Below are 23,393 nucleotides of genomic sequence, written 5' to 3'. Positions count from 1 at the left end.
TTTAAGGAAAGGGAAGAAAGGGAGAATCTACTTGCTGGGGGAGGGGGGAGAGGAATTAAACAACCAGATAAAAGGAAATGATAACAAAAACTCCAAAAGTAAACAAGAAACAAATGAAATGGAAGATCAGAGGTAAGGAGAAGAAATCCAATGAGAAAAGGGGCACCTTTTAAAAGATTAAGCTAAAATAACTGAAGAAACACAGTACTGTGGTTGCAGTGGAAGATAAAGAAAACTCATAAATTGTAAAAACCCAATATTAGAGACAAAAGAAGGAAACTATAAATCCTGCATAACTTTAAGTATTAAACAACCTAATAAAATGAAAAAAGTGATAGACTGGCTTTAAAAAAACCTACAATTTATTGTAAACAAGAAGCATATTTTTTAAAAAAAGATATACAACATAAGACTAAAGGGGATGGGAAAAATTTTACACCAAATCAAATGAACCCAAACAATCAATCTTGATTTCTAATAAAACAAAGAGATATCTAAAAAGTAAAACATTATAAGCAAGGAAACAATATTGTGTCAAAAGGAAACAGGCAACAAACCAATATCAATAATAAATTTATATGCTCCAAATGCTTTATCATCCAATTCCTTCTAATCTTGGCTGCATTGTTTTCATTTGTGCAAAATTTTTAAATTTAATATAGTCAAGGGCGGCTAGGTGGCGTAGTAGATAAAGCACCGGCCTTGGAGTCAGGAGTACCTGGGTTCAAATCCGGTCTCAAAGACTTAATAATTACCCAGCTGTGTGACCTTGGGCAAGCCACTTAACCCCATTGCCTTGCAAAATCCTATAAACAAAATTAATATAGTCAAAATCATCCATTTTGTAATTTATAATGTTCTCTATTCTTGTTTGGTCATACACTTCTCCCTTCTCCACAGATCTGATAGATAAAATATTTTTTGTTCTCTTAATTAGTCTATAGTATCACCTTTTATGTCTAAATCCTGTATTCATTTTGATCTTATTTTGACATGTGAGACTATGTCTGGTTTTTGCCATACTATTTTCCAGTTTTCCCAGCAGTTTTTGTCAAATAGTGAGTTCTTATCCCAGAAGCTAGTATCTTTGGGTTTATCAAACAGCAAATCATTTACTACTGTTTCTTTTGTACCTAATCTAATCTACTGATCCTTTACTCTATTTATCTAAGTATCAAACAGTTTTTAAATGCAACTAAAAGTCATCAAGGGAAAAATCTTATTCCTACAAACATTCATTAACAAATTTTTTTTAGATTTTTTTTTTTGTAAGGCAAATGGGGTTAAGTGGCTTGCCCAAGGTCACACAGCTGGGTAATTATTAAGTGTTTGAGACCGGATTTGAACCCAGGTTCTCCTGACTCCAAGGCCGGTGCTTTATCCACTGTGCCACCTAGCCGCCCCTCATTAACAATTTTTTAAAAAAAGAATTGAAAATGTATTTTTAAACATTAGAAAGACAACAAATGAACTTAAAATAAGCATAAGAAAGAACATATTGAAAATTAGAAGAGAAATAGATGAATTAGAAACCAAAAAATACACATAAAAATGATCATTAAAACTAAAAGCTATAATTTTAAAAGACTAACAAAACTGATCAGCTTATTTTAAAGAAGAGGGTACAAAAATCAAATTAATAAAATAGCAAATGAGAAAGAAGAAATCAAAATAAAACCAGAAGAAATGAAAAGAATAAGGAAAATATATTATAAACAGCCACAAAACAGAGCACAAAACAGAGCACAAAAATAAATACATTCAAAAATAGAAGATACTCAAACTATGAGATTATATAAAAAATCTTCTAAAAATCTCAGAAAAGGAAATTGAAGAAATTATAAAGGAAGTACTGAATAAAAAACTCCTGGTTCTATTGTATTTGAAGGAGAATTTTATCAAACTTTTAAGGAATAATTAGTACTCAACTTCAAAAATTATTCTCAAAAAATAGAGGGAACAAAAGGACCTTATCAAAATCCTTTTATGAAACAAATATAGTCCTAATACTTAAACTGTGAAAAACTAAAACACAAAAGTATAGACCATCATTAATGAATAATGACTCAAAAATTTTTTTTAGGGTTTTGGGGTTTTTTTTGGCAGGGTTAAAGTCACTCAGCTAGGTAATAATTAAGTGACTGAGACCAGATTTGAACTCAGGTACTCCTGACTCCAGGATCAGTGCTCCATCCACTCATGCCACCTAATTGCCCCCATGGCTCAAAAGTTTTAAACATAATTCTGTCTATAAAAACAGACTGCAGTAATTTATCAAAGAAATCATCCATTATGACCAAGTTAGATTTATACCAGTCTTGTAAAGATGTTTCAACATTAGGGAAACAATCCAATTGATCAAGTTAAAGACTAAATAATCCCAAATCATTATGAATATCTCAATAGATGCAGAAAAAATTTTGACAAACTACAAAACTCATTTATAATAAAAACTATGAATTATAGGCAAAGGTGTACTTGTTTGACTATCACAAAAAGCATTTCTTCAAAATCAAAAGTATTATAGAGAATAAAGATACACCAGAGGCATTTAAAATTTGTTTTTATTTATTTAAGGCAATTGAGTTAAATGACTCGCCCAAGGTCATACAGCTAGGAAATTATTAAGTGTCTGAGGTTGGATTTGAACTCATGTCCTCCTGACTCCAGGGCCGGTGCTCTGCCACCTAGCTACCCCTTGAGTCATTTTTAATACATATGGGAATAAGGCAAGGATGCTCACTCTCTCTGACTATTAATTGATATACTTCTGGAAATGCTAGTAACAACAATACAAGAGAAAGAAATTAAAAATCATGCAGATAAGTAAAGAGGAAATAAAACTATCCCTATTTGCTAATGATATGATATACTTGAAATTCTAGGGAATCACCAAAGATATTCATTGAGAAAATTAATAGTTTCAATAAAGTTGAAGGTTACAAAATAAACCTTAAAAAATCACTAGCATTTCTATATAATAATAAACAAAATGCAAAAAGCCCATTCCAAATAATTCAAAATGAATGAACTACCTGGGATTTGACCAACAAAACATTTTTAACTATCTAGATTCAAGTACAAAGTATTCCTTAAAGAAATAAAAGACAATTCAAAAAGCTGGAAAAATGCAGTGGCCATCCCATGCTCATTATCATAAAAATTATAATAGTTCCAAAGTTAATTTACACTCTCAATGTTTTACCATTCAAAAGAACAAGGAGATATTTTTCAGAACTTAATAAAATAATAACAAAATTCATTGAAAAAAGTATAAAAATATAGAATATAAAAAGGAAATGACAAAAAAAAAGGTAGGAACAAAAAGGAAATAGCATTTCCAGACCTCAAGCAATATTATAAAGCAGCAGTCATCAGAACTATCTGATACTGGTTAAAAAATATAGATAGATGGGGTGGCTAGGTGGTACAGTGAATAGAGCACCAGCCCTGGAGTCAGGAAGACCTGAGTTCAAATCCAGCCTCAGACACTTAATAATTACCTAGCTGTGTGGCCTTGGGCAAACCACTGAACCCCATTTGCCTTGCAAAAACCTAAAAACATATAGATAGATCAATGGAATAGACTATACAGGAAAAAAAATTAAAAATGTAATTCAATAACCTAGTATTTGATAAAATGAAAAACATAAATTACCCAAGAAAAAACTCCTTCGTTAATTTTTTAAAGTACTAGGAAATTAGAAAATTGATCTAGTAAAAATTATTAAGCCAGCACCTTATACAATTTTCTACAATTTGGTCTAAATGAATGCTTGATCTTAGTGTTAAGGATCATACTATTAAAAAATTAGAAGAGAAACAGATCATACCTCCCATAGCTATGGCTTATGAGTCCAGAGATAGAAACAATTCCAAAAGATAAATAACTTTATATGAAACTAAATAGTTTCACCACAACAAAATTAATGTACCTCAAATAAGAAGATAAGAAGTTGAATTGGGAAAACACTGTCTGTTTATCTGATAAAGGTTTGGTGTACAGAACAAATAAACAATTTTCATATACATATATATATATGTATGTATGTATATATATATGTGTGTGTGTGTGTGTGTGTGTGTGACCAATAAACATTCCTTAATAAATAAATAATCGAAGAATTTGAATAGTTTTCAAAAGAAAAAATTGCAAAGTATTATACCACATGAAAGAATGCTTCAAATAATAAAAGAAATGCACATCAGAGCAACCATTTTTATTTCATACTCTGAAAAGGGCAAAAATGACAATAATGGCAATAGTCAATCTTTTGGGGTAGAAGTGGGGGAATTTGGAAGGAGGGAAAGGCTATAGAATGATAGACATTCTAATACATTGTTGGTGAACTAATACAACCATTTTTAGAAAGCACTTTGGAATCATACAAATAAACTGACTAAAATGTCCATACCCTTTGAACCAGATATTCCATTAATGAATTTGTACCTCAATGAAGCTATTAAAAAGAAGAAAGACTCAATAAGCTCCAAAATATTTAAAACAGCATTTTTCGTGATATTAGAGAATTGGAAATAAAATAAATGCCTATCCATTAGGGAATGACTAAACATTAATGTAATATTACTGTGACATAAGAAATAATAAAAACAGAAAAGTATTAATAGAGCTATAGAAATTGAAGCAAAGGGGCAGATAGGTGGCACAATGGCTAGAGTACTAGCCCTGGAGTCAGGAGTACCTGAATTCAAATCTAGCCTCAAACATTAAATAGTTACTTGGCTGTGTGTGATTTTGGGCCTTGAAAAAAAATAGAAGCATAGTAAAATAAGCAGAGATAGGAAAACAATATATATATATATATATATATATATATATATATATATATATATATATATATATATAATATATGTACATTGAATTTGGCAATATAAAGAGAAAGCACAATCATATATTCATCAAAAAAAGTAAATATAACAAAATTGTAAAAATCAAGCATGAGATGACATCCCAACTCAACCTTTCATGAAAGTGGTAGGTCAACAGATGTTACACTTTGCACATATTTTTGGACTTTTTGAATTCAGTAATCACTTGTGCAGATTTTTTTCTCATCTTTTTTTCTTTTGTTTTCATGCTTAAAAAAATACTGTTTGTTATATGTAATGTATCTCTGGAAAGGAGTGGAGGAGGGAAACTAAAGATAACTGTAATGATGTAAAAGATAGTATAGATCAATAAAAATTAGTTTTAAAAAACCTATGATGGATTCATTCATTTCATAAATTCTTTTGTGTCCTAGAAGATGTAATTCTCCTAAGATGGTGATTGGTTTTTTCATGGAAATCAAACAGGTTTGTTTACATGTCACTTACGTGTTGGAGCACAAAGCACATGCTGATCTTGAACATTTTGTGAAAGCAGACCAGGAACAGAACACCCGTCTGCTTTGCAGAACTGCCTTTACAGAGACCAAATGGTACATTTCCATCTCCTGCTCTAAATGTCATGTCACCAACAAAGAAACCCTCTATACTTGAAAAGTCAAGTTTTTTACCGAACTCACAACAGGCTTCAGATTCAAGATTTATTCCATCCAGGCCCTGGCATCCCTTTTTTTTGCAGCATGTCAGGGCCACTGATGGATGTACAGTATGGAGATGGTTGCTATTTTAATTTACACATTATTGTTTTCCCTTTCTGTTGGCTTGGTCAAAGTGCCTGGGGTACACATATGAATGGGCTATATTCCATATTTTTAAAAACAGACCATCTTGCTGCAAACTGCTGTTTTGTCACTTCACTGAACAGTAAGAAGTTTGGGAAATGGATCGTATGCCTTATTTTTGTTTGAATACTTGAGCTTTTTTTCCTCCCTTATCAACATTTTCCTCAAGGGAATGGAAGAAAGCCAAACTGATCATTTTTACCACTTTTCCAGAAATGTCCTACATGAAAATGTTGCCTCTTACATCTTAATTGCTTGCAGAAGCTTCAAGGAGTTTCATTCCATGATTTCAGGAACCTGCTATAATTGTTTGATAAAAACACATCAAAATGCATTTTTTTGTTTCAGTGAATTTCCTTTTTTTCCTGGAATGTTCTGTTATATTTGGTGGAAATGTTTCTTTGTTCCAGGAATAATATGGGAGCCTGATATGTTTTAAATACTATTCCTTTAAAAACCATAGATCTTCTTTTATATCACAGCTCTCATTTGGTGAGGTATTTCTATGCATTATTGAATTAGCCCATATTTCAGTTTAATTTCATACAATATATTTTGTTTATATAGCATCATACCAGGCTTGAGTTATATGCAATATAGAATATGCATATACATGTTTAAAATTATAAAAGATAAGCATTCAAAACCCCAACAAAATTCTCATATTATCAGAATGATGTAATATAACATAATGCAATAAAAATGTAATTTATCCCCAGGACAAATTGGGCACAATCACAATCTTCAGGCCCTAATTTCTGAGGCACAGTCTGACATTTACATTGTATATCATTAAGGTCAAAGCACATTTATGTCATGTGTGAGTTGAACTGATTTTACATAAATTGCACAGTTTCTATATTATGACTTACTTAGATCCCATTATATTTGCATTATAATGTGAAGTCACATAGATTTTCCCCATCACCATGACAGTGGAGGTTCATCAGACAGAGAGGGTCTTGGAGGCTATTCTAGAGTATTGCCATGAGACAATCAACCAAGTTCCACTCCATTTGAAAAACAGGCTTTGGGGATGTTTGGGGAATTGGACTCAAGAGCTAAACAATGAGAAGGACTATGCCAACAATAATAAATTCTTCCTTCAGAGAAACTTGTATCATTTTCTAGCCTAAGATATTGAAAATTATTTTCACTATAGATTTCTTTGTAAAGAGTTTCCCCAAAAAATATCTTCCAGAAAGTTCTTCAGTCTCTGGATTTTTTTATTATTTCCCATCCCCATACCCTGACTTTCTCCATACCTGTACCTTCCCTTATTTCATGAGATTTTGTCATTAGAGAATCAATCACTTTTTCCTCTGTGATACTTCATACAACCTCAGATGCTTTCAATAGAATCAGGACTTCAAAGATGGTCTAATCTAATCCATTCAATGAAATGAGAAAACTAAGACCCAGAGAGACCCAAAGTTCACATAAGGAACAAGTAACCAAACCAGGATTTGAACCTAGGTTCTTTGAATTCAAATCCTTAACACTTTCTACTCTACTGTACTACCACCCTGCGTCTCAGTTGCTTACATAAGGCAAATAGAGATAGTCCTGGATTCTTTAATTGCAGATTTGGGTCATCTCAGGCTCTTCTAGTTCAGTTTTTCTTTTAATGGAATTAAGTTCCACTTCTTTCTTCTAGCCCCCAGTATTCATTCTCCCATCACATACAAAATCACATAAAATATTCCTGATATAACTTATTTTATTTTTAATTTATGGATTAAAATAAGCATTTCCATAACATAGTACAATAAAAAAGATGATTGCACATGAAACTGCAAACTACTAAATACAACTTGTAATTTCTTCAAATATACAATAAAATTATCATGTAAATTTATTTTGTTCTTTCCTACCCCCTCCAATGCCCTAAAGATGGCTATCTAGATACAAATATATCTAGATACAAATACATTGTACCCACAAAACAGTGGTTGCCTGACATGGACTAAATGGATTAAAAGGAGATAATAAATTTTGCCCCTGGAGGAAGATTGAATATGGCACAATGTTGAATAGCACCCACAGTCTGCTATGACTTTAGAGCCAGTTTCATTCCTATATTCTGTAGTCATCCAGAACAACTTTTCCTTTTATCTCCAGTGACACTAATCCTACTTTTTACATCAAGTTTAGAAGTTTTTTCTCCTCCAGCACTCCCTCTAATTTATGGAGCATATAAAAGCCTCACAAAGGGAGTGAGTTTCAAGAAATAACTTTTACACAAAGTTTTAATAAACAACTTTAAAAATGAAAAAGCAGCTACCCTATATTGTATGAATCTGCTATTCTATATGCTCTATACCTATTGCAAGAATAAGATATGACATTATACACACACTAGGTGAGCTTCCAAAAAATTATCAAGTAATCTTTGTCTTTCCCCCTCCTGTATAAGGAGTTCTCCAGTTAGTCAGATCTAGGGCAAGAAGGGACGCTCTAACTATTTCCCCTTGTAAAGGTTATTTTTTTCTCTCTAGGGTTCTTTTTTATAGGTTTTTAGCAAGGCAAATGGGGTTAAGTGGCTTGCCCAAGACCACACAGCTAGGTAATTATTAAATGTCTGAGACCAGATTTGAACCCAGGTATTCCTGACTTCAGGGCCAGTGCTTTATCCACTGCACCACCTAGCCGCGCTCTGGGGTTCTTCATGACAAAAAAAGATATCTGTGGTCCCTTCTATGCTTTGTTAAGCAAAACATTTATATGATTCAATGAGATCATAGATGTAGAGATCCTGTGTCTTCCAACTTCTATGTCTGACATAATGATTGTGACCTTGGAAAAACCCTTGTCATCTCAATTTTCCCCATGACAGTCATTGTAAGAACACCTTCTTTTGACAAATCAGCAAACCAATTCTAACTTCTGGAGTTACTTAGGGCAGAGAGAAATTGAGTAATTTGCCTATGGACAAAAAGGTGAAAAAGTAAATGACTTCTTTTTTTTGTTGTTTGTTTGATTTTGTTCTGTTTTATAAGGCAATGGGGTTGAGTGACTTGCCCAAGGTCACACAGCTAGGTAATTACTAAGTATCTGAGATCAGATTTGAACTCAGGTCCTCCTGACTCCAGGATTGGTACTCTATCCACTGCTCCACCTAGCTGCCCTAAATGACCTTTTTTCTTTTCCATGGAATGAAAATATTAGTTCAAGTGCCCAGAGAATCCACTGCAGGTTTAGAGAGTGCTCGCAGAAAGAGATTCCCTTTGTACAGTGGGGTATAGATCTTGGAGCACAGAACAAAGAAGTAATAGGAATGGTTGCTCTGTCATTGGAAGTGCTACCTCTAAGACTGGATATAATCACTTAATGAACCAATCAATCAGTACTTATGAAACACCTATTATGTAAGGCACTTTACTGGACACAAATATAAAAATTAGACAGTTTACCTCCATGCAGGATGGCCCATCATGACATCTCTCCAACTTCATGGGAAGGGGAATGGAACTTCATGGTTGGGATGGGGAGGGTGATGATCTAAAAAGAACAGATCAAACTGAAGGGAAAGAACCAGGTGATATCCAATATTCCCACCCAACCCCCTTCCTATGGTTCTCTAAGTTCCAATATCCTCATCAAGAAATATAATATCTCTGAATCTCAGTATCATCACACACACACACACACACACACAAAGACACACACACATATACATATATATATATATATATATATATATATATATATATATATTAGGACTAATATGAGTTTAGAATCATACTATACCTCAAAGGATCATTGTGAGAATCAAATGGCAACATGGAAGAGAACTGCCTCAGAACTATCTAAAGCACTAAAAAGGGGCAGCTAGGTGGCACAGTGGATAGAGCACCAGACCTAGAGTCAGGAGGACCTGAGTTCAAATGTGACCTCAGACACTTAATAATTACCTAGCTGTGTGGCCTTGGGCAAGCCAATTAACCCCATTGCCTTGCAAAAACTAAAAAAAGTACTATAAAAATGTCAGCCCTTATAACCCGCCCCCCAATTTGTTTCATCAGAAACAGAAGCTAGCATTTGAAGACTGAATAACATCAGAAATACTTCAATGGGTACAATATCAATTGGGAATTTTTTTCTCTCTGGTCCATTTAGAAAAGTAAGCCAACTAGCCTAATTGATAGAAGATAGTATTTGTTCCCACACATGTTCTATAAGTGTTTTCTTCATGCATTGAAATATGCCTCTACTCCCTCGTAGGATTTAGAATGGGAAGAGTAATTTTACAGATAACCAAGCCCAACCTCTCTGAAGCAGAGAAATTGAGTGATTTGTCCCATATTGCAGAGCTAACTAATGGCAGATCTGGGATTTCTACCCAGGCTTTGTATTTCAAGTTCAGCACTCTTGGTAAAAGATCATAAACTGAACTCATCATCTAAAGCTACTGGAAGTTTTTTGGGAGTGGGAGGGGTGGCGACAGTGGATTTGAGATCCTGGGCATCTTGATTCAAGTCTCAGATCTAACTGTGAGGAAGTTTTTACTTCAACTGATACAGATCTGCCTTTTTTGCAACTTTCATAAATTATTCTTAAGTTCTGATCCAAGGACAAGCAGAAACCAGATCCTTCTTCACTTGATTGATCTTCAAATTCTTACCATATGTTCTCCTAAATATCTTCTCCATGATAAACTTTGCTCATCCCTTTAAAGAATTTTTTTTAAAAATTCATATCTTGTCTTTTTATATCACCAGCATTTTTCCAATGTATATCTTCCCTCCTCCCCCTCCTAGAGAATCATCTTTTTTTTTTAACAAAAATAAAAAGGAAAGGGGGGGGGGGGAGAAACAGCTCAATAAAACTAAATCACTACATCCAAAAAGCTTTGCATTGTGTAAGCAATGTTCCATACTCATCATCTTCTATCTCTTCAAAGAGGGTCAGGGAAATGCTTTCCTATAGCTCTTCTTTTCAGGCTTTGCTTTCTCAATCAAAATTTCCTTCCATTCCCTTTTATCTTGCTATACCACTTATCTTACATATGTGGTCACTTCGTATAATGTTTTTCTGGTCCTGTTTACTTCATTTTGTTTGGTTCATGTAACTCTTCCTGTGTTTCTCTGTAATCAACATATTGCAAATTTCTTTTTTTTAATTTTTTTATTAAAGATATTATTTGAGTTTTACAATTTTCTACCAATCTTGCTTCCCTCACCCCACAGATAGCACTCCGTCAGTCTTTAGATTGTTTCCATGTTGTACCTTGATCCAAATTGGGTGTGAAGAGAGAGAAATCATATCCTTAAAGAGAACAGAATTCTCAGAGGTAACCAGATCAGACAATAAGATATCTGGTTTATTTTCCAAATTAAAGGTAATAGTCCTTGTACTTTGTTCAAACTCCACAGCTCCTTATCTGGATACAGATGGTACTCTCTTTTGCAGACAGCCCAAACTTGTTCCCAATTGTTGCACTGATGGAATGAGCAAGTCCTTCAAGGTTGAACATCACTCCCATGTTGCTGTTAGGGTGTAACACTGTTTTTCTGGTTCTGCTCGTCTCACTCAGCACCAGTTCGTGCAAATCCCTCCAGGTTTCCCTGAAATCCCGTCCCTCCTGGTTTCTAATAGAACAATAGTGCTCCATGACATACATATACCACAGTTTGCTAAGCCATTCCCCAATTGAAGGACATTTACTGGATTTCCAATTCTTTGCCACCACATACAGGGCTGCTATAAATATTTTTCTACAAGTAATGTTTTTACCCTTTTTCCTCATCTCTTCAGGGTATAGACCCAATAGTGGTATTGCTAGGTCAAAGGGTATGCACATTTTTGTTGCCCTTTGGGCACAGTTCCAAATAGCTCTCCAGAAGGGTTGGATGAGTTCACAGCTCCACCAACAGTGTAATACTGTGCCAGATTTCCCACATCCCTTCCAACAACGATCATTATCCTTCCTGTTCATACTGGCCAATCTGAGAGGTGTGAGGTGGTACCTCAGAGAAGCTTTAATTTGCATTTCTCTAATAATTAATGATTTAGAGCATTTTTTCATATGGCTATAGATTGCTTTGATCTCCTCATCTGTAAATTGCCTTTGCATAAGCTTTGACCATTTGTCAATTGGGGAATGGCTTTTTGTTTGAAAAATATGACTCAGTTCTCTATATATTTTAGAAATAAGTCCTTTGTCAGAATCATTAATTGTAAAGATTGTTTCCCAATTTACTACTTTTCTTTTGATCTTGATTACATTGGTTTTATCTGTGCAAAAGTTTTTTAATTTAATGTAATCAAAATCATCTAATTGGTTTTTAGTGATGTTCTCCAACTCTTCCTTAGTCATAAACTGTTCCCCTTTCCATAGATCTGACAGGTACACTAGTCCTTGATCTTCTAATTTGCTTATAGTATTGTTTTTTATGTCTATGTCCTGTAACCATTTGGATCTTATCTTGGTAAAGGGTGTGAGGTGTTGGTCTAATCTAAGTTTCTTCCATACTAACTTCCAATTATCCCAGCAGTTTTTATCAAAGAGGGAGTTTTTATCCCAGTGGCCGGACTCTTTGGGTTTATCAAACAGCAGATTACTATACTACTCTCCTGCTTTTACACCTAGTCTATTCCACTGGTCCACCACTCTATTTCTTAGCCAGTACCAAACAGTTTTGATGACTGATGCTTTATAATATAATTTTAGATCAGGTAGTGCTAAGCCACCTTCGTTTGCATTTTTTTTCATTAAGCTCCTGGCAATTCTTGACTTTTTATTTCTCCATAGGAATTTACTTACAATTTTTTCTAACTCATTAAAGTAATTTTTTGGAATTTTGATTGGTAGGGCACTAAACAGATAGTTTAGTTTTGGTAGAATTGTCATTTTTGTTATATTAGCTCTCCCTATCCATGAGCAGTTGATATTTGCCCAGTTATTTAAATCTGATTTAATTTGTGTGAGAAGTGTTTTATAATTGTTTTCAAAAAGATTCTGAGTCTGTCTTGGCAAATAGACTCCCAAATATTTTACACTGTCTGAGGTTACTTTGAATGGGATTTCTCTTTCTAGCTCTTCCTGCTGTTTCTTGCTAGACATATATAGAAAAGTTGAGGATTTATGGGGGTTTATTTTATAACCTCCAACTTTGCTAAAATTGCTAATTGTTTCCAGTAGTTTTTTAGATGATTTCTTGGGATTCTCTAGGTAGACCATCATGTCATCTGCAAAGAGTGAGAGTTTTGTCTCTTCCTTCCCAATTCTAATTCCTTCAATTTCTTTTTCTTCTCTAATTGCTGATGCTAACATTTCTAATACAATATTGAATAGTAATGGTGATAATGGGCACCCTTGTTTGACCCCTGATCTTATTGGGAATGCCTCTAGCCTTTCCCCATTGAATATAATGCTTGTTGATGGTTTCAGATAGATACTGCTAATTATTTTAAGGAACAGTCCATTTATTCCTACGCTCTAGTGTTTTTAATAGGAATGGATGCTGTATTTTGTCAAAAGCTTTTTTAGCATCTATTGATATGATCATATGATTTCTGATAGGTTTGTTATTGATATAATTGAGTATACTAACAGTTTTCCTAATATTGAACCAACCCTGCATTCCTGGAATAAATCCTACTTGATCATAATGTACTATCCTAGTGATGACTTGTTGTGGTCGTTTTGCTAAGATTTTATTTAGGATTTTTGCATCTATATTCATCAGGGAAATAGGTCTATAATTTTCTTTCTCTGTTTTAACTCTTCCTGGTTTATGTAACAGTACCATATTGGTTTCATAGAAAGAGTTAGCAGAGTTCCATCTTTCCCTATTTTTCCAAAGAGTTTATATAGGATTGGAACCAACTGTTCCTTATATGTTTAGTAGAATTCACTTGTGAATCCATCAGGCCCTGGAGATTTTTTTTTTAGGGAGTTCAATAATGGCTTGTTGAATTTATTTTTCTGAGATAGGGTTGTTTAGGTATTTAATCTCTTCTTCATTTAACTTGGGCAACTTATATTTTTGTAAATATTCATCCATTTCACTTAGAGTATCAAATTTATTGGCAATAGAGTTGGGCAAAATAATTTTGAAATATTACTTTAATTTCCTCCTCATTGGTGGAGTTCACCTTTTTCATTTATAATACTAGCAATTTGGTTTTCTTCTTTCTTTTTTTTAATCAAATTAACAAGAGGTTTATCAATTTTATTGGTTTTTTCATAATACCAACTTTTGGTTTTCTTTATTAATGCAATAGTTTTTTTGGTTTCAGTTTTATTAATTTCTCCTTTAATTTTTAAAATTTCTAAATTAGTATTTAATTGGGGATTTTTGATTTGTTCTTTCTCTAATTTTTTTAGTTGCGTGTATAGTTCATTGATTTCCTCTTTCTCCAAATTATTCATATAAGCATTTAGAACTATAATATATCCCCTGAGAGTTGCTTTGAATGAATCCCATAGGTTTTGGTATGTTGTTTCATTATTATCATTATCTAGGATAAAATGGTTAATTCTTTCTATAATATGTTTTTTGGCCCACTCATTTTTTAAAATGAGGTTATTCAGTTTCCAATTTGCTCTGGGTCTATATCTCCTTGGCCCAGTATTGCATATGACTTTTATTGCATTGTGATCTGAGAAAGATGTATTCACTATTTCTGCCTTTCTGCAGTTGATCATTAGGTTTTTATGTCCTAGTACATGGTCAGTTTTTGTACAAGTTCCATGTACTGCAGAGAAAAAGTTATATTCCTTTCTATCCCCATTCAGTTTCCTCCATAAGTCTACCATATCTAATTTTTCTAACAATCTATTTACCTCCCTAATTTCTTTCTTGTTTGTTTTATGATTTGATTTATCTAGATCTGATAGCGGGAGGTTGAGGTCTCCTGCTAGTAGAGTTTTGCTGTCTATGTCTTCCTGGAATTCTTTCAGCTTCTCCTCTAAGAATTTGGGTGCTGTCCCACTGGGTGCATATACATTCAATATTGAAATGGATTTCTTGTCTGTGGTACCTTTTAGGAGGATAAAGTTTCCTTCCTTATTTCTTTTAATGCTATCTATTTTTGCTGCTGCTTTGTGTGAGATAAGGATTGCTACCCCTGCTTTTTTTACTTCAGCTGAAGCAAAATATATTTTGCTCCAACCATTTACCTTTATTCTATTTGTATCTCCCTGCTTCAAATGAGTTTCTCGTAAGCAGCATATTGTAGGATTCTGGTTTTTAACCCACTCTGCTATTTGCTTACATTTTATGTGAGAGTTCATCCCATTCACATTCAAGGTTATAATTACTAATTCTTTATTGCCCTCTGTGCTATCTTCCCTCTGTTTGTATTTTTCCCCCTTTCCCCCCCTTTTATCCATATTCCCCAGTATTTTGTTTTTGAATACCACCCCCTTCAGTATGTTTGTCCTCCTATATCACACCCTCCCCTTTCATTCCCCTTTCACTTTTTCCCTTTTCCCTTCCCTTCCTTTTGTTATTTCCCCTTATTTCCACCACTCCCCTTCCCCTTCTCCTCCCCCCCCTTTTCCCCTTTTAATACTTGAAAGGTTAGATGTTTTATAAGTTAACTGAGTATGTGTAGGTTGACTTTAAGCCAAGTCTGATGAGAAGAAGATTCAGGTGTTTCTCCTCTGCTCCCTTCTTCACCTCTATTACCATAGGTTTTTTGTACCTCTTAGTGTAATGAGATTTGTCCCATTCAATCCCCTCCCTCCTCCCGTCTCTTTCCTGTCCCCCTTTTCAGGGATGTAGTGTATTTTTTTAGATCATTCTATCTAGGTCATAGAAAATTCTGAGTGTCTGTCCCTTCTAGTTCAGTATATTCTATTGGATAGAGTCAAAATTCCTGAGAATTATTAGAGTCTTTCTCCCAAGTGGGGATAAAGCCAGTTACATCCCATTAGATAGCAGTCTCATGGATAGGTCATGGATGTCCATCATTTCTGACTAGGTGTATTCTCTCTGTTAGAGTTACATTTCTCAGGATTTATGAGAGTCTCTTCCCCACCCCATGCTGGAATATAGCCAGTTTCAATTTACTGGATTGCATTTTTTCCCTTTTACCACCCCCCACTTTTCTTTTTTACCTTTTCATGTGTCTCTTGAACCTCCTTTTGATATCCAAATTTTCTTTTTAGCTCTGGTCTTTTCATCAGAAATTTTTGGAACTCTTCCATTTCGTTAAATGTCCATCTTTTTCCCTGGAAGAGAAGGCTCAGCTTTGCAGGAAAGCAGATTCTTGGCTGCATTCCAAGCTCCCGTGCTCTTCGAAGTATCTCGTTCCAGGCCCTTCGATTCCTTAAAGTTGATGCAGCCAGGTCCTGCATGATCCTTACTGTGGCTCCTTGATATTTAAATTGCTTCTTTCTGGCTGCTTGCAGGATTTTCTCTTTTATCTGATAGTTCTGCAGTTTGGCCACAACATTCCTTGGTGTTTTCATTTTAGGATCTTTTTCTGGTGGGGATTGATGTACTCTTTCAATAACTACTTTGTCCTCCGATTCCATGATATCAGGGAAGTTTTCCATCACTAGATCCTGTAATATTAAGTCCAGGCTTTTTTTCTCTTCAATGTTTTCAGGAAGTCCTATAATTTTCAGGTTGCCCTTCCTCGATCTATTCTCGAGGTCAGTAGTTTTGTTGACGAGGTATTTTATATTTGCTTCTATTTTTTCTATTTTTTGATTTTGTTTAACTTACTCTTGCTGTCTCATGGAGTCATTAGTTTCTGTAGACTCTGTTCTTTTTTGGGGGGGAGGAGTTTTTTTCATTAACCTTTTGCAACTCCTTTTCCAATTGGTCAATTCTACTTTTGAAAGAGCTTTCCGTTTGACCAATTGAGGTTTTGAGAGAATTAATTTCTTTTTGCATTTGCTCATTTGAGGATCTGAGAGATTTATTCTCCTTTTGTGTTTGTCCAATTGTACTTTCTAAGGTTTCATTTTCTTGTTGCAAGGCATTAATTGTCTCTCCCAAATTTTTAAGCTCCTTCCTTATTTCTTCAAGGAAGTCTTTCTGTGCTGGAGACCAGATTATTTTCTCCTTAGAGGTTCCAGGTCTCTCTGAGTTTGGGTCTTTCCCTTCCAGGAATTTTTCTATAGATCCACCTTTCTGCTGACCCTTCTTCATTATGCTAAGACCTCGAGTTGGGGGGTGGGGGCTGGTTTACCTGGGCTTGGGATTGCTAAAGGCTTTACTGAGTGCAGTTTCTCTGGTTGGCCAGTAGGAGTTGCTGGTTGCCCTCTCTGGAGTGTCTGTGACCTTGGTTGAGAGGCCTTCTCCCTTTGCCCAAAGAGAGGATTTGGAACTATTGAATTCTTTTGCCTTCAATCAATGGTGGGCTTTATCCTGGCCTGAGGTCATTCCTCAGCTGGGCTGGTTCTTCTGCTCACACACCTGGGCCTGAGGCAGAATTAGTTTGCATTTTTTTGGGAGGAGGCCTCTGTGCAATGGAGTCATGGACTCAGTGTTTCTCAGACCTGAGGAGTCCAGGGATGGTGTCCTCAGCTCTCCTGAACCAGACCTCTCCCCGCAGCCCCTTCCCCAAGCTCCAGGGGGACAGCACCAACACCAGTGCCTCTGCTTCCCCGTGGACCCAAGCCCCCCTCATACAGCCCCAACGCTGATCCAACAGGTCTGACTCTCGGGCCCTAGGACTCCTGGTTCCAATTCAGCTGTCAATCTGGCTGATCCCGGGCTGATCTTCCCTAGGAGCCCTGACTCACCTGCCGGTACTCAGCCAAGGCTGCTGGGGGAGACAAATCCTGAGATAGATTTTCCTCTCCTGGCTTTTCTTTCTGGGTTTCCTGGTTCAGAATTATTTTAAGAGGTTTGTTTCATGTGATAGATGGGGAAGAGATCAGGAGACTTTAGAACTGTGCCTGTCTTCTCTCCACCATCTTGGCCGGAAGTCCCATATTCCAAATTTCTAACAACCCCAAAATATTCCATTATATTCATGTATCCTAATTTGTTTGCCCATTCCCTAATGAATGGGCATCTACTTTGTTCCTACAAAAAAAGTGTTGCTATATTTTAGAGAATATGAAGATTTTCTTTTTAGTCATGGATCTTCTTGGGATATCTTAACACTTAGGAATTAGAAGTTATTAATAAAGAACTTATAGATTGAGTGATTGATTGATAAAATTCCAGCAATTGATTCTCTGGATCAAATGTTATAGACATTTTATTCATTTTGTTCATATAATTACCAATTATTTTCTAGAATTGTTGGATCAAACTACAGTTGCACCAACAATATCACAACTTCTCCAACACTGATATCTTTTAACATCTCTGATAATTTTTTGGTAAGAGATGCAAACTTAGATTTGTTCTGATTTCTCTTTCCCTCAATGATAGCAATCTGGAACATTCTCATTATTAGTCAGTAGTAGTTTTAAATTCTTCTTTTGAAAATTTTTTGCTTATATTCTTCAATTATTTAACCTATTGTCTAGGTTCTATCTATCTCTATTAGTTGCTAATTATATTTCTTGGACCCCTTATCAAAGATATTTAATACAAAGATTTTTCCAGTCAACCACTGACTTTCTCATCTTAATTTCATTAACTTGTTATTGCAAAAGCTTTTTTGTTTCCTTTAACCAAAATTCTTTCTTTCATTTTGTAACCATCTCTATGCTTTGTTTAAGAATTCACCTTCTAGCAATAATGGTGAAATGTACTAATTGTATATGAAATGTTCTAATTTTAAATGGTATAACCTTTAATATATTTATTTTAAATATCAATATCAATTTTAATTTTTTATGATTTGTGGTATAGTATGTTGCTCTATAACCTAATTTCTGTCAAATTGTTTTCAATTTTCCTAGAAATTCACTTCAGAAATGGAATTCTTCACTTGGTATTTTATGCTTGAGGTCTTATTAAACACATTAAATAATTATTTCTGATTCTTCCTTGTCTAGTCTGTATTCCATTGATTTACTTTTCTATTTTAAAACTAGTTCAAATATTTAATTTTTTTTTTATTTCTTTAGGCAACATTTTAACTATATATATATATATATATATATATATATATATATACACATATAGGAAATCAGGGTGCTTTGGTAGATTGACTGTCAGATACTTTGGACATTTTATAATTATTTTGAATGGGACTTCTTTTCTTTTTTCTTTCCTACATTTTATTATTGTTTTATAACAATGCCATTATTTTTGTGAGTTTACTTTGTAATATTACTTAACTAAAACTATTGACCCAATTTTTTGTTGTTTCACTGAGATTTTCTGAATAAACCATGTCATCAGTAAATACAGTTTTGTTACTTCTTTGCCTATTTTTATGCTTTCAATTTTTTTCTCATCATCTTCTACCTCTTCAAAGAGGGGCTCAGGAAATGCCTTAATACTATTGTTTAACATTTCTAGAACAATGTCAAATAACAACAGCAAAACGTGGAATCTTGATTCAATCTGAATTTAATGGAAATGTATTTCTAGTGTTTCCTTTTGCATTTATTGTTACCTTTTATTTTTTGGTAATACTTTTAATCACATTTTTAAAATTATCATTCCTACCCAAAAACTATATGAACATAATTACAAAATACTTCATACAAATAAATTCAGATCTAAACTACTGGGAAAATGTCAATTGTAAACCAAGGTAATATAATAAAAATGACAATTCTATCTAAATTAAAATACTTATTCAGTGCCATGCCAATCAAACTACCAAATAAATCATTTTGCAGAGCTAGATAAATAGTAACAAAATTAATCTGGAGGCAAAAGGTCAAGAATATCAAGGGAATTAATGAAAAAAATACAAAGGAAGGTGATCTCACCATACCAGATCTAAAATTATATTATAAAGCAGCAGTCATCAAAACTGTCTGTTACTGGCTAAGAAAGAGAGAAGCACATTAGTCCAATAGATTGAATATAAAAGAAAGTCATAAAAAACTATAGTAATCTACTATTTGATAAACACAAAGACTCTGGCTTCTGGTATAAGAACTCATCATATGACAAAAACGCTGGGAAAACTTCAAAATAATATGGCATAGAGTAATATCTCACACCCTATATGAAGATAAAGTCAAATGGGTACAGAATGTAGACATAAAAGGTGATATCATAAGCCAATTAGGAGAACAAGGAATAGCCTCATCAGTCAAATCTATGGAGAGGGGAAGAGTTTATGACAAACTAGATTAGATAGAGAACATTATAAATTGCAAATTTTATAATTACATTATATATGTATAATAATACATTAAATACAAATATATTTATTTATAAATAACTATATAAAATATAATTACATTACATTACATGCAAACAGTCAATTACATTAAATTAAAAGGGGTCTGCACAAATAGAACTAAGGCAACCAAGATTAGAAGGAACGAAGCTGAGAAACAATTCTCACAGCTAGTGTTTCTGATAAAGGATTCATTTCTAAAATATGTAGAATTGAATGAAATTTATAAGAATACACATCATTTTCAACTGAGAAATAATAAAAGGATATGAACAGGCAGTTTTCAGGTGAGGAAATTAACATTACCTATAATCATATAAAAAAAGTGCTCCAAATCATTGTTTAGAGAAATGAAAATGAAAAAGGTATCAATCACCTCACATCTATTAGGTTGACTAAAATGACAAAAAGTAAAATGATCAATGTTCAAGAGGATGTGGGGAAACTGGGACACTAATGCACTGTTGATGGAATTGTGAACTGATTCAACCACTCTGGAGAATAATTTGGAACTATGCCCAAAGGGCAATAAAACTTTACACACCCTTTGATCCATCAATATCACCACTAGTCTATATCCCAAAGAGAAAATAAGAAAGGGGAAAAAGATCCACATAAACAAAAATATTTATATTAGCTTTTTTTTTAGTGGCAAAGAATTGAAAATTGAGGGGATGCCCATCAGTTGGGGAATGGCTGAACAAGTTTTGGTATATGAATGTGACAGAATTACCATTGCTCTGTTAGAAATGATTTTATGGGGGTGGCTAGGTGACGCAGTGGATAAAGCATCAGTCCTGGAGTCAAGAGTACCTGGGTTCAAATCCGGTCTCAGAAAATAATTACCTAGCTGTGTGGTCTTGGGCAAGCCACTTAACCCCATTTGCCTTGCAAAAAAAAAAAACCTAAAAAAAAAAAAAAGAAATGATTGTATGTACAGAAGGACTTCAGAAAAGCCTTGAAAGATTTGCAAGAACTGATACTTGAGTGAAGTGAACAGAACCAGGAGAACACTGCACACATTAACTACAAAAAGAAGATCAACTATAGGGGGCAACTAGGTGGTGCAGTTGATAGAGCACCAGCCCTGGAGTCAGGAGTACCTGAGTTCAAATACAGCCTCCTACACTTAATAATTACCTAGCCATGTAGCCTTGGGCAAGTCACTTAAACCCACTGCCTTGCAAAAAAACTAAAAAAAAATAAAGATCAACTATGATGGATTGCAGTTCAGTGATCAAGGACAATCCTGAGAGACCTGTTACAGAAAACGCCATACACATCCAGAGGAAAAAAACAATGAAGTCTGAATGCAGACCAAAACATAATATGCTCACTTTTAAAAATTTATTCAAAACCTTTTATTTCTTTCTCCTGTTCCCCCCTGTTCAAATTCTTCTTTCACAATATGACTAATATGGAAATAAATACAATTGTAGGTATACTACTTATATCAGATTGCTTGCTGCCATAGCAAGGGGGGAAGGAAGAAAGGGTGGTAGAAAAATGTGGAACTCAAGAACTTGCAAAAGGATGAATGCTAAAAATTTATCTTGTAATAATATGATTGGCCAAAATTTTAAATAAAATAAAATAACTATTTAATGCCTCTTTTTGTTAGGGTTTTTTATTTTTAAAGCAAAAATATCTACTATTTCAAAGATTATTTTTATTTCTATAATTTTTTTATTTTTTTCTACATTTTTTGATCCTTAAAGTGTTTCTAATATAGTATAGTCTCACAATTTTGATCATCATATGGACTTCCAGCAATTTGCCAAATCCTTTCTAAAATATAGTGCTTCAGCACGGCAGAGCCAAGATGGCCATGTGAAGGCAGCATTTTCCAGGAACTCCTTCCCCCCAAAACTCCAAAAGCCAACAAATGATGACTCTAGTCAAAATTTAGAGGGGGCAGAACCCACACCAAGACTGAGTGATACATTTTCCCAGTCCAAGATAACTTAGAAGTTCTGAGGGAAATGCGTGTTTCACCAGGACCAGGGGGTTGGAAAAAAAGCTGTGGCCACAGAGCAGCACAGCACAGCACAGCTAAGAGATCACTGGCAACAGCCTGAAGGGGCAGTGAGAGAACTCTGCTGACCTTGATTGAGGCCTACTCCCTTAGCTTGAAGGGAGAAGTTGGAGCTAATGACTCCTTTTGCCTTCAATCAATGGTGGGCTTTACCCTGGCCTGAGGTCATTCCTCTCTTGATTGTCAGCTGGGCTGATTCTTCTGCTCACTCACCTGGGCTTGAGGCAGGAAGTACTCTGCTATTGTTTGTTCCGGACTGAGGCCTCTGCAGCAGTGAAGGCATGGACTCAGAGTTCCTCAGACCAGAGTAGCCCAGGGATGGTGTGTCCGCAGCTATTCTGCACCAGAGCTCTCCCCCCAGCCCTACTGGCAAGCTCCAGAGGGTCAGTGTGCCCCTGCTCCCCAGCTGACTCCAGCTCCCGCCATCTAACCCCGCCGCTGATCCAGCAGGTGTGGCTCTTGGGCCCTCAGAGTCCCTGACTCCAATTCAGCTGCTAATCTGACTGATGCAGGGCTGATCCATCCTCCGCGCTGCCTGAATTCGTCCAGTGCTGCTGAGGGAGACAAATCCTGAGGTAGATGTTCTCTCTCCTGGCTTTTCTTTCTGGGTTTTGTGGGTCGGATTTCTTTTAAGAGGTTTGTTTCATATGATAGATGGGGGGAAAATCAGGAGACTTTAGAACTGTGCCTGTCTTCTCTCTGCCATCTTGGCCGGAAGTCCTGTCATTGACTCTTTTTTTATTTTTTTAGGTTTTTGCAAGGCAAACAGGGTTAAGTGGCTTGCCCAAGGCCACATAGCTAGGTAATTATTAAGTGTCTGAGACCGGATTTGAACGCAGGTACTCCTGACTCCAGGGCCAGTGCTTTATCCACTACACTACCTAGCAGCCCCCTTTGTTTTTCATTGACTCTTAAAGGTCAATACTTCCCTCTTTAAAATAATATGCCTCTTAAATAATACATAAATACAAAAAACCTGCTAGGAATTAGATAAGTTCACTAGTCCAGAACTTATAGATTTCATTATCATTCCTTCCTACTTCCTTCTCCTTCCTTCCGCCCCATCTTTCTCGGTCTGTCTCTCAGTTTCTCTGTCTCTCAGTTTCTCTGTCTCTCTCTCTGTCTCTCTCTGTCTCTCTCTGTCTCTCTCTGTCTCTCTCTCTCTGTCTCCTCTCTTTTCCTTCTCTCTTCTTGCTCTCTCCCTGTCTCTGATGCCTGTTTATCTATCTGTCCATCCATTCTTCCCTCTCCCTAGCCTCCCATCTCTCTATCTCTCCCCAATGAAACATTTACTCTCCCTCTTGTAAACTACAGTGTAGTCAAACTGGTTTTCTTGCTGTATCTCATAAATGATAATCTGTCTCTTGTCTTTATGACTTTATGACTTATTATTCCTTGTGCCTAGAATGTGCTTCCTACTCACCTCTGCCTTATAAAATCTC

The sequence above is a fragment of the Macrotis lagotis genome, chromosome 6 (genome assembly GCF_037893015.1).
Source record: "Macrotis lagotis isolate mMagLag1 chromosome 6, bilby.v1.9.chrom.fasta, whole genome shotgun sequence".
In the NCBI taxonomy this organism is placed as follows: Eukaryota; Metazoa; Chordata; class Mammalia; order Peramelemorphia; family Peramelidae; genus Macrotis; species Macrotis lagotis.
Note: the sequence above shows the minus strand (reverse complement) of the source record.